This window comes from Bos javanicus, chromosome 1 (genome assembly GCF_032452875.1).
Source record: "Bos javanicus breed banteng chromosome 1, ARS-OSU_banteng_1.0, whole genome shotgun sequence".
Classification (NCBI taxonomy): Eukaryota; Metazoa; Chordata; class Mammalia; order Artiodactyla; family Bovidae; genus Bos; species Bos javanicus.
The window spans coordinates 81,574,196-81,584,825 of NC_083868.1; the positions used below are offsets into that span (position 1 = coordinate 81,574,196).

At 37.9% G+C, this 10,630-nt stretch overlaps 1 non-coding gene across 1 annotated transcript; it reads left to right on the plus strand.

The window, feature by feature from the left end:
* Window positions 1-9,297: 9,297 nt before the first annotated feature.
* Window positions 9,298-9,368, plus strand: TRNAE-UUC (transfer RNA glutamic acid (anticodon UUC)). The gene has a single exon. It is a non-coding gene; the product is annotated as a tRNA-Glu (tRNA).
* The last annotated feature ends 1,262 nt before the right edge of the window (window positions 9,369-10,630 follow it).

Consider the following 10,630-nt stretch of genomic DNA (forward strand, 5'->3'; position numbering starts at 1 on the left):
TGCTACAAAGCATAAAGTAAGTCTCAAAGCAATAAGCTAATTCCCAAGCAAATTAACTCCATGACAGAATGGAGAAAAATCTGAAACTCTTTCATAGAAGTTGAAAAAAAAATCTAGGCACCCAAAAATGCATCATAGTGTCCATCATATAATAAAAAATTGATAGATATGTGAAAGGAGAAGGAAAGTATGATCTATAACCCAAAGAAAAATGAATCAATAGAAATATACCCCCAAATGATGGAAATGATGTTATATCAACATCATTTAAAGGAATGTTATATCAACATTGTTTTAAAGGAATTTAAAACAGTATTATGAACTGTTGTATTATATTTATTAAACTATTATAACGTGTCAACTAGATTAAGAAACAGATCAACAAACAAAGCGAAATTAGGAAATCTCAATTAAAAAAATGGAAACTGCATACAGGATCAAATAAAAACCCTGGGATCCAGAAACAAATTATATGAATTAAAAATTTTACTGGGTACGTTTAACAGTGGGCTTCCCCAAGTGGCACTAGTGGTGAAGACCCCACCTGCTAATGCAGAAGACCTAAACGATGCAGGTTCCATCCCTGGGTGGGGAAGATCCCCCTGGAGGAGGGCATAGCAATCCACTCCAGTATTCTTGCCTGGAGAATCCCATGGACATAGGAGCCTGGTGGGCTACAGTCCATAAGGTCACAAAGAGTCAGGCATCACTGAAGCAACCTTACACTTAGCACAGATTTAACAGCAGACAGGGATACAGAGAAGAAAGAGCAGTGAACCTGAAGACATGGCAAAAGAAAGTATCTGATAGAGTGCCTGATGAACTATGGTCAGAGGAGACAGGGATCAAGACCATCCCCATGGAAAAGGAATGCAAAAAAGCAAAATGGCTGTCTGGGGAGGCCTTACAAATAGCTGTGAAAACAAGGGAAGTGAAAAGCAAAGGAGAAAAGGAAAGATATATGCATCTGAATGCAGAGTTCCAAAGAATAGCAAGGAGAGATAAGAAAGCCTTCCTCAGTGATCAGTGCAAATAAATAGAGGAAAACAACAGAATGGGAAAGACTAGAGATCTCTTCAAGAAAATTAGAGATACCAAGGGAACATTTCATGCAAAGATGGGCTCGATAAAGGACAGAAATGGTATGGACCTAACAGAAGCAGAAGATATTAAGAAGAGGTGAAAGGAATACACAGAAGAACTGTACAAAAAAGATCTTCACGACCCAGATAATCACGATAGTGTGATCACTCACCTAGAGCCTGACATCCTGGAATGTGAAGTCAAGTGGCCTTAGAAAGCATCACTACGAACAAAGCCAGTGGAGGTGATGGAATTCCAGTTGAGCTCTTTCAAATCCTGAAAGATGATGCTGTGAAAGTGCTGCACTCAATATGCCAACAAATTTGGAAAACTCAGCAGTGGCCACAGGACTGGAAAAGGTCAGTTTTCATTCCAATCCTAAAGAAAGGCAATGCCAAAGAATGCTCAAACTACTGCATAATTGCACTCATCTCACACGCTAGTAAAGTAATGCTCAAAGTTCTCCAAGCCAGGCTTCAGCAATATGTGAACCGTGAACTTCCTGATGTTCAAGCTGGTTTTAGAAAAGGCAGAGGAACCAGAGATCAAATTGCCAACATCTGCTGGATCATGGGAAAAGGAAGAGAGTTCCAGAAAAACATCTACTTCTGCTTTATTGACTATGCCAAAGCCTTTGACTGTGTGGATCACAACAAACTGTGGAAAACTCTGAAAGAGATGGGAATACCAGACCACCTGACCTGCCTCTTGAGAAACCTATATGCCGGTCAGGAAGCAACAGTTAGAACTAGACATGGAACAACAGACTGGTTCCAAATAGGAAAGGAGTACGTCAAGGCTATATATTGTCACCCTGCTTATTTAACTTATATGCAGAGTACATCATGAGAAACGCTGGGCTGGAAGAAGCACAAGCTGTAATCAAGATTGCCGGGAGAAATATCAATAACCTCAGATATGCAGATGATACCACCCTTATGGCAGAAAATGAAGAGGAACTAAAAAGCCTCTTGATGGAACTGAAAGAGGAGAGTGAAAAACTTGGCTTAAAGCTCAACATTCAGAACACGAAGATCATGGCATCTGGTCCCATCACTTCATGGGAAATAGATGGGGAAACAGTGGAAACAGTGTCAGACTTTATTTTTCTGGGCTCCAAAATCACTGCAGATGGTGATTGCAGCCATGAAATTAAAAGACGCTTGCTCCTTGGTAGGAAAGTTATGACCAACCTAGATAGCATATTGAAAAGCAGAGACATTACTTTGCCCACAAAGCTCCATCTAGTCAAGGCTTTTGGTTTTTCCAGTGGTCATGTATGGATGTGAGAGTTGGACTGTGAAGAAAGCTGAACCCCAAAGAATTGATGCTTTTGAACTGTGGTGTTGGAGAAGACTCTTGAGAGTCCCTTGGACTGCAAGGAGATCCAACCAGTCCATTCTAAAGGAGATCAGTTCTAGGTGTTGACTGGAAGCAATGATGCTAAAGCTGAAACTCCAATACTCTGGCCACCTCATGCAAAGCGTTGACTCCTTGGAAAAGACTCTGATGCTGGGAGGGACTGGGGGCAGGAGGAGAAGGGGACAACAGAGGATGAGATGGTTGGATGGCATCACCAACTCGATGGACATGAGTTTGAGTGAACTCCAGTAGTTAGTGATGGACAGGGAGGCCTGGCGTGCTGTGATTCATGGGGTCGCAAAGAGTCGGACACGACTGAGCGACTGAACTGAACTGAGGCCGAAAGAAATGATGTCAGGTGGTAGTCCTTATACTAAAGGACTAAAGGTCTAAAAAATAAAGAGTACTAGAAATGGTAAATATATGAGTAAATGTAAAAGACTATTTTCCTTATTTTTTAATTTTTTAAAAAATAGTTGTTTGAAGAAACAAAATAACAATGTACTGCAGGGTTTATGATGCATGTAGACGTAAAATGGATGTGAACAGGAGCAGAAAGGATAGAGGGGAGTGAAAATAAACTATTACAATTTTTTAAATTATATGTGAATTTGTATTATTTGAAGGTAGAGTATAATGAGTCAAAGATGAACACTACATTCTAGAGGAACCATTAACAATAGAAGATAAAGAATATGTATAGCTAATAATCAAATAATAGAGATACAGTTGAATACTGGAAAACACTAATAAATAATAATCCAGAAAAGGCAAGGATGGAGGAGGACAAAAACAAAGAACATAAAGAAGAAATAGAAAACATAGCAAGATGATGGGTTTAAAACAAGCCATAGCTAAACTTACATTAAATGTAAATGATAAAATATTCTAATTAAATAACAGAGGTTGTCAAACTAGAGTTTAAAAAGCAAGAACAAACTTATGCCATCTAAGAGATTCCCATTAAATAAATGACCCAGAGAGATTAAAAGTATGACAGAAACATATATCCCATGCAAAGACTAATCTTATGAAAATTTAGTTATATAGTTATCTAGAGCTAGCTGCTCAGTCATGTCTGACTCTTTGTGACCCCAGGAGCTGTAGCCCTCCAAGCTCCCTAATTCATGAATTTTTCCAGGCAAGAATACTGGAACCAGTTGCCACTTCCTACTCCAGGGGATCTTCCCAACCTAGGGATGGAAACTGTTTCCCTTGCATCTCCTAATTGGCAGGCGGATTCTTTATTCTTATGAAAACTGAAATATCTATGTTAATATCAAACAATAGACTTCAGGGGGAGATTACCAGAGATAAAAGTTGTATTTTATAATGGTAATAGTATCAGTAGACTTCCCTGGTGGCACAGTTGATAAGAATCTGCCTGCCAATGCAGGGGACACAGGTTCAACCCCTGGTCCAGGAAGATTCCACTTGCCACAGACCAACTAAGCCCACGTGCCACATCTCCTGAGCCCACGCTCTGGAGCCTGTGAGTTACAAGTACTGAGCCCGCATGCTGCAGCTCCTGAATCCCGTGCACCTAGAGCCTGCGCTCCACAACAAGAGGAGTGACCACGGTGAGAAGCCCGTACGCTGCAGTGAGAAGCCTGCACACCACAAAGAAGGGTAGCTCCTGCTCACCACAACTAAAGAAAGCTAGTGCACAGCAGTGAAGACCCAGCGCAGCCAAAATTAAGTTAATTTTAAAAAAAGGTCACTTCATCAAGAAGACATATAATCACAATGTGTGTGCAATTAATAACAGCTTCAACATACACATACAAAAATACCGGTAGAACCAAAAGAAAAAATTAAGTTTCTTAATTATATTTGGAGATTAACATTCCTCTCTCAAGAATGAACAAAACAAATAGAAAATCAGCAAAAATAAGATATTTGAACAATACTGTCAACAAACTCAATCTTTTCACATTTATAGAACACTGCATTGAACAACTGCAGAATACATTCTTTCCACGTGCACATGGACCACTCATTCATCACAAATGAGCCATAGAATAAGGCACAATAAATAAAGAAAGGTACAAATAAATAAAAAGTAGTAATGATATAGACTATGTTCCTTGACTATAATTTAACTAAAATAGAATCAAACAAAAAGCATCTGGAAGATTTCCAAGTATTTGGAAATTAAACAACATGTTTAATTAACATGGATCAAAATAAAAATTATAATGAATAGAAAACTTCAAACTTGATAATGATGATACATCATGTAAAATTTGTAGTATTCAGCTAAAGCAGTTATTACGAGGAAATTTTAAAATTAAATGACTTTTACTATAACAGATTTTTTTGATGGCCCGTGCCATAAACCAACAAGAATCGGCCATGAGCATACAGGCCCTCCCTCCTGAAAGAGAAATCCCACACACAGCAACAAAGACTCAGTGCAGTCAAAAAATAATAATAATTCTTAAAAAAAAAAAACCACAATGAATTACATATAGGAAAACAATGATTTGAATTACTTCAGATTTCTTATCAAAAGCTATGGAGGCCAGAAGTTGCTGAAACAAAGATTTTACTGTGCTGAAAGGAAAGAACTATCAATCTAAAATTCTTTATCCAATAGAAATTTCCTTTAGGAATAATGGTGAAATTCACTAGTGAAAGAAAATTGAAATTTGCTGCCATCAGACTTTCTTGAAAAGAAATGCTAAAGGAGGAGGAGAAAATGGCAACCTGCTCCAGGATTCTTGCCTGGAAAAGTCCACGGACAGAAGAGCCTGGTGGGATGCAGTCCATGGGGGTTACACAGCTGAGCCTGCAGGCATGAGTGGGGGTGGAGGGAGATGGATTGGTAGCAATAAACAGGTAGAGCTAAAAAGAAAGAAAAGAAATACTAAAGGACATTCTTTAGGTGTAAGGAAGATGATACTAGATGAAAATTTGAAATTTCAGGAATGGAGAAAGAATGATAGACATGGTAAATCTGGATAAACTTGGTAGAGTATTTTCTCCCCTTGCTGCTGCTGCTGCTGCTAAGTCGCTTCAGTAGTGTCTGACTCTGTGCGGCCCCATAGACGGCAGCCCACCAGGCTCCCCCGTCCCTGGGATTCTCCAGGCAAGAACGCTGGAGTGGGTTCCCATTTCCTTCTCCAATGCATGAAAGTCAAAAGTGAAAGTGAAGTCGCTCAGCTGTGTCCGACTCTTGACCCCATGGACTGCAGCCTATTAGGCTCCTCCGTCCATGGGATTTTCCAGGCAAGAGTACTGGAGTGGGGCGCCATTGCCTTCTCCATTTCTCCCCTTAACTTTGTTAAAGTACACATGATAGTTGGAAGCAAAAATTACAGTATTGTTGAGTGGGGTTTTCAGTGCATGTAAATGCATTATATACAACTACATCATAAAGTGGGAAGGGTAGAGATGTATATGATGGTAAGGTTTCTCCAGTCTACTTGAAGTAGTAAATATTAATTCTAAGAATATTGTGAAAAATTAGGGATATGTTATGTTAATCCCTAGAATAACTACTAAAAGACTATAAAGAAATGTAACCAAACATCCAATGAATTTAATTAAAGTGGAATCCTAAAAAAATACAATAAAAAAAGAAAAGGTAGGAGAGATAAAACAGGACAAAAGTGGGCACAAAAAGAAAATTAGTAGTAAAACTGCAGACCTAAAATTGAATATATCAATAATTATACTATATGTAAATAGTCTAAGCAGTCATTAAAAGACAGAATTGTCAGATTGAATAAAATAACAAAATGTAACTATATACTGTCTGTAAGAAACTTACTTTAAGTAAAATGATGTGGGTAGGTAAAAAGTAAAAGATGGAAATAAGATTTATGATGCCAATATAGTCAAAAGAAAGCTGGAGAAGCTTTATCAATAGCCAACAAAATAGATTTCAAAGCAAGGAAACTTGACTAGGAATAAGGGTTTTTTTATATAATAATAAAAGAGTCAATACACTAAGAAGACAAATCAATCCTAAAGGTGGTATGTACTTAAAAATAGAGTTTCAAAATAAAAGAAGTTATAATTGATGGAATTGAAAGAAGATTTGGGCAAATCCACAGGTAGAGTTGAAGCCTTCAGCATTTTCCTCTAAGTAACCAGTAGAACAAATAGAAAACTGGCAAGAATACATAACTTAACGAAGACCATCAAATACCATGATTTCCAAAGGACTGAAATCATACAGAAGATGTTTTCTGACTATGAGTGAGTGCATGAGTGAGAAGCAATCAGTTGTGTCCAACTCTTTGCAACCCATGGACTATACAGTCCAAAGGAGTCCAAAGGAGACTATATAGTCCACGAACTATACAGAGCAAAGGAGAAAAGGAAAGCTATATCCATTTGAATGCAGAGTTCCAAAGAATAGCAAGGAGAGATAAGAAAGCCTTCCTCAGTGATCAGTGAAAAGAAACAGAGGAAAACAATAGAACGAGAAAGACTAGAGATCTCTTCAAGAAAATTAGAGATACCAAGGGAACATTTCATGCAGAGATGGGCTCAATAAAGGATAGAAATGGTATGGACCTAACAGAAGCAGAAATTAAGAAGAGGTAGCAGAAATACACAGAAGAACTATACAAAAGATCTTCATGACCCAGATAACCACATTGATGTGATCACTCACCTAGAGCTAGACAGCCTGGAATGTGAAGTCACGTGGGCCTTAGGAAGCATCACTACGAACAAAGCTAGTGGAGCTGATGGAATTCCAGTTGAGCTATTTCAAATCCTAAAAGTTGATGCTGTGAAAGTACGGCACTCAATATGCCAACAAATTTGGAAAACTCAGCAGTGGTGACAGAACTGGAAAAGGTCAGTTTTCATTCCAATCCCAAAGAAAGGCAATGCCAAAGAATGTTCAAACTACCCACAATAGCACTTAACTCACACGCTAGTAAAGTAATGCTCAAAATTATCTAAGGCTTCAACAGTACGTGAACCATGAACTTCCAGGTGTTCAAGCTGGTTTTAGAAAAGGCAGAACCAGAGATCAAATTGCAAACGTCCATTGGATGATCAAAAAATTAAGAGAGTTCCAGAAAAACATCTATTTCTGTTTTATTGACAATGCCAAAGCCTTTGACTGTATGGATCACAACAAACTGTGAAAAATTCTGAAAGAGATGGGAATACCAGACCACCTGACCTACCTCTTGAGAAATCTGTATGGAGGTGAGGAAGCAACAATTAGAACTGGACATGGAACAACAGACTGTTCCAAATAGGAAAAGGAGAATGTCAAGGCTGTATATTGTCACCCTGCTTATTTAACTTATATGCAGAGTACATCATGAGAAATGCTGGGCTGGATGAAACACAAGCTGGAATCAAGATTTCCAGGAGAAATATCAATAACCTCAGATATACAGATGACACCACCCTTATTGCAGAAAGTGAAGAGCTAAAGAGCCTCTTGATGAAAGTGAAAGAGGAAAGTGAAAAAGCTGGCTTAAAGCTCAACATTCAAAGAACTAAGATCATGGCATCCGGTCTCATCACTTCATGGCAAACTTTATTTTTTTAGGCTCCAAAATCACTGCAGATGGTGATTGCAGCCATGAAATTAAAAGATGCTTGCTTCTTGGAAGAAAAGTTATGACCAACCTAGACAGCATATTAAAAAGCAGAAACATTACTTTGCCAACAAAGGTCCATCTAGTCAAGGCTATGATTTTTCCAATAACCATGTATAGATGTGAGAGTTGGACTATAAAGAAAGGTGAGCGCCGAAGAATTGATCCTTTTGAACTGTGGTGTTGGAGAAGACTCTTGAGAGTCCCTTGGACTGCAAGGAGATCCAACCAATCCATCTTAAAGGAAATCAGTCCTGAATATTCATTGGAAGGACTGATGCTGAAGCTGAAACTCCAATACTTTGGCCACCTGATGTGAAGAGCTGACTCATTGGAAAAGATCCCGATGCTGGAAAAGATTGAAGGCAGGAGGAGAAGGAGACAACAGAGGATGAGGTGGTTGGATGGCATCACTGACTCAATGGACATGGGTTTGAGTAAACTCTGGGAGTTGGTGGTGGACAGGGAGCCCGGTGTGCTGCAGTCCATGGGGTCACAAAGAGTCGGACACGACTGAGCAACTGAACTGAACTGAACTATATAGTCCATGGAATTCTCCAGGCCAGAATACTAGAGTGGGTAGCTGTTCCCATCTCCAGGGGATCTTCCCAACCCAGGGATTGAACCCAGGTCTCCTGCATTGCAGGGTGATTCTTTACCAGCTGAGCCACCAAGGGAAGCCCTTTCTGACTATAATGAGATTAAATAAAAATTAATAACAATGATTACAAAATGTTAATAAAAAAGAAAACCTAAATAATAGAGAAACATACTCTGTTGATAGTTAAAAATATCACTAAGAAAATGAAAAACAACAAGCTATGGAATGGGAGAAAATATTTGCAAATCATATATTTGATAAATGACTTCTACCTAGAATATATAAAGAGTTCTTACTTCTCAATATAAAAATACACTCAATTTTAAAAATGAGCAAAAGACTTGAATAAAAAATCTCCAAAAAAGGCATGTTAAATGCTAACAGGCACATGAAAATACATTCAACACCATGAGTCATCAGGGAAATGCAAATTAAAACCACAATGAGATACTACTTCACACCCACTAGAATGGTTATAATTATGAAGACAGAGAATATCAAATGTTAGTAAGGAAGTGGAAAAACTAGAACCTTTGTACATTGCTGTAAGGAAAGTAAAATGGTAACAGCTACTTTGGAAAACAGTTGAACAGTTTCTTAAAAAGATAAATTTGCCATACAACTCAGGCATTCCACTCCTAAGAATCTACCCAAAGAAATGAAAACAGGGAACTTTCTGGTGGTCCAGTGGTTAGGACTTGGCACTTTCACTGCCATGGCCCTAGGTTCAAACCCTAGTAGGGGAACTAAGATCTCACAAGCTGCATGGCATGGCCAAAAAAAAAAAAAGAAAAAAGAAAAGAAAACAGAATCAGTGTTTAAAAAAAGAGAGAAATGAAAACTCCTACTCACATGAAAAAACCATGTATACAAATTATCACAGGAGCATTTTTCATACTAGCCAAAAGCTGGTAACCACCTAAATGTTCATCACATGATAAATGGATAAGCAAATATCCATACAATCAAATAATATTTGGTAAAAAAGAAACATAATTCTGAAACATGCTTCAACATAGATGAACCTCAAAAACATTATGCTAAGCTAGATATAAACACTAGGTATGATAGGATTCCATTTAAATGAAATGTCCAGAAGTGGCAAATTTATAGAAACAGATGGAAAATCAGTGGTAGCCTGAGGCTAGGGGTGGGAGGAGAGATTAACTGCAGATCACTATGAGGTTATTTTTTGGTATAATAGAAATATTCTAAAACTGGAGTGTGATGATAGTTGTACAACTCAATTTATTAAAAATCATAGAATTATACCTTTATAATAGTTGAATTCTAAGGCTGTAAATTAAACTTCAATAAAACTGTTTAAAAAAAAATCTAGATATCTAATTATGTTAGGGTTTTAATCAAGAAAGGATGCTGAATTGTAATCAGTGCTAGCTACCATGGCAGAAATCCCCATTTAGTCAGAGGATATGGCTTTTTAGAGAGGGAAGCAATTGTCCCCAGAGTAATCTATTCAGGAAATTCTGAGCCACCTTGTTAAAAAGGAATGTTCAACTATATATCTTATGGATGCCAACTCTTACTTTGGAAGCAGTTCTGGGCTGTCAACTCCATTCATCCATTCAGCAAAAGTCATAGAATGCTTACTTATTTGCCAAGTATTATTTGTCAAGCTGGAGGGGGATAATAAAAAATGAAAAGGCATGGCTTGGCCTTTAACCTGCCAGCATTTCAAAACTTGTGGCTCCATTAGGAGTTTGGCCCTTCTTCCTTTTCTAGCTACTAGCCTCTTTGACTTCAGAGCCACGATCCTTACTGGGTCTACTTTCCCATCTCCAAAATTTATTATTTTTTCTTTTTAGCAACATTTCAAGCAGGGAGAAAGTATACAGAAAACTATAATAAACATTTGTGTGCCTGGTTACCTCTTAATCTTTTAGATTTTTAGGTTTTAATCTTAGTTCTTTAAACAAAATAAAATATGACATATGCATTTGAAGCCCCTTTTATTCACTTCTTTTCCTACAGAGGTAAATGGTATCCT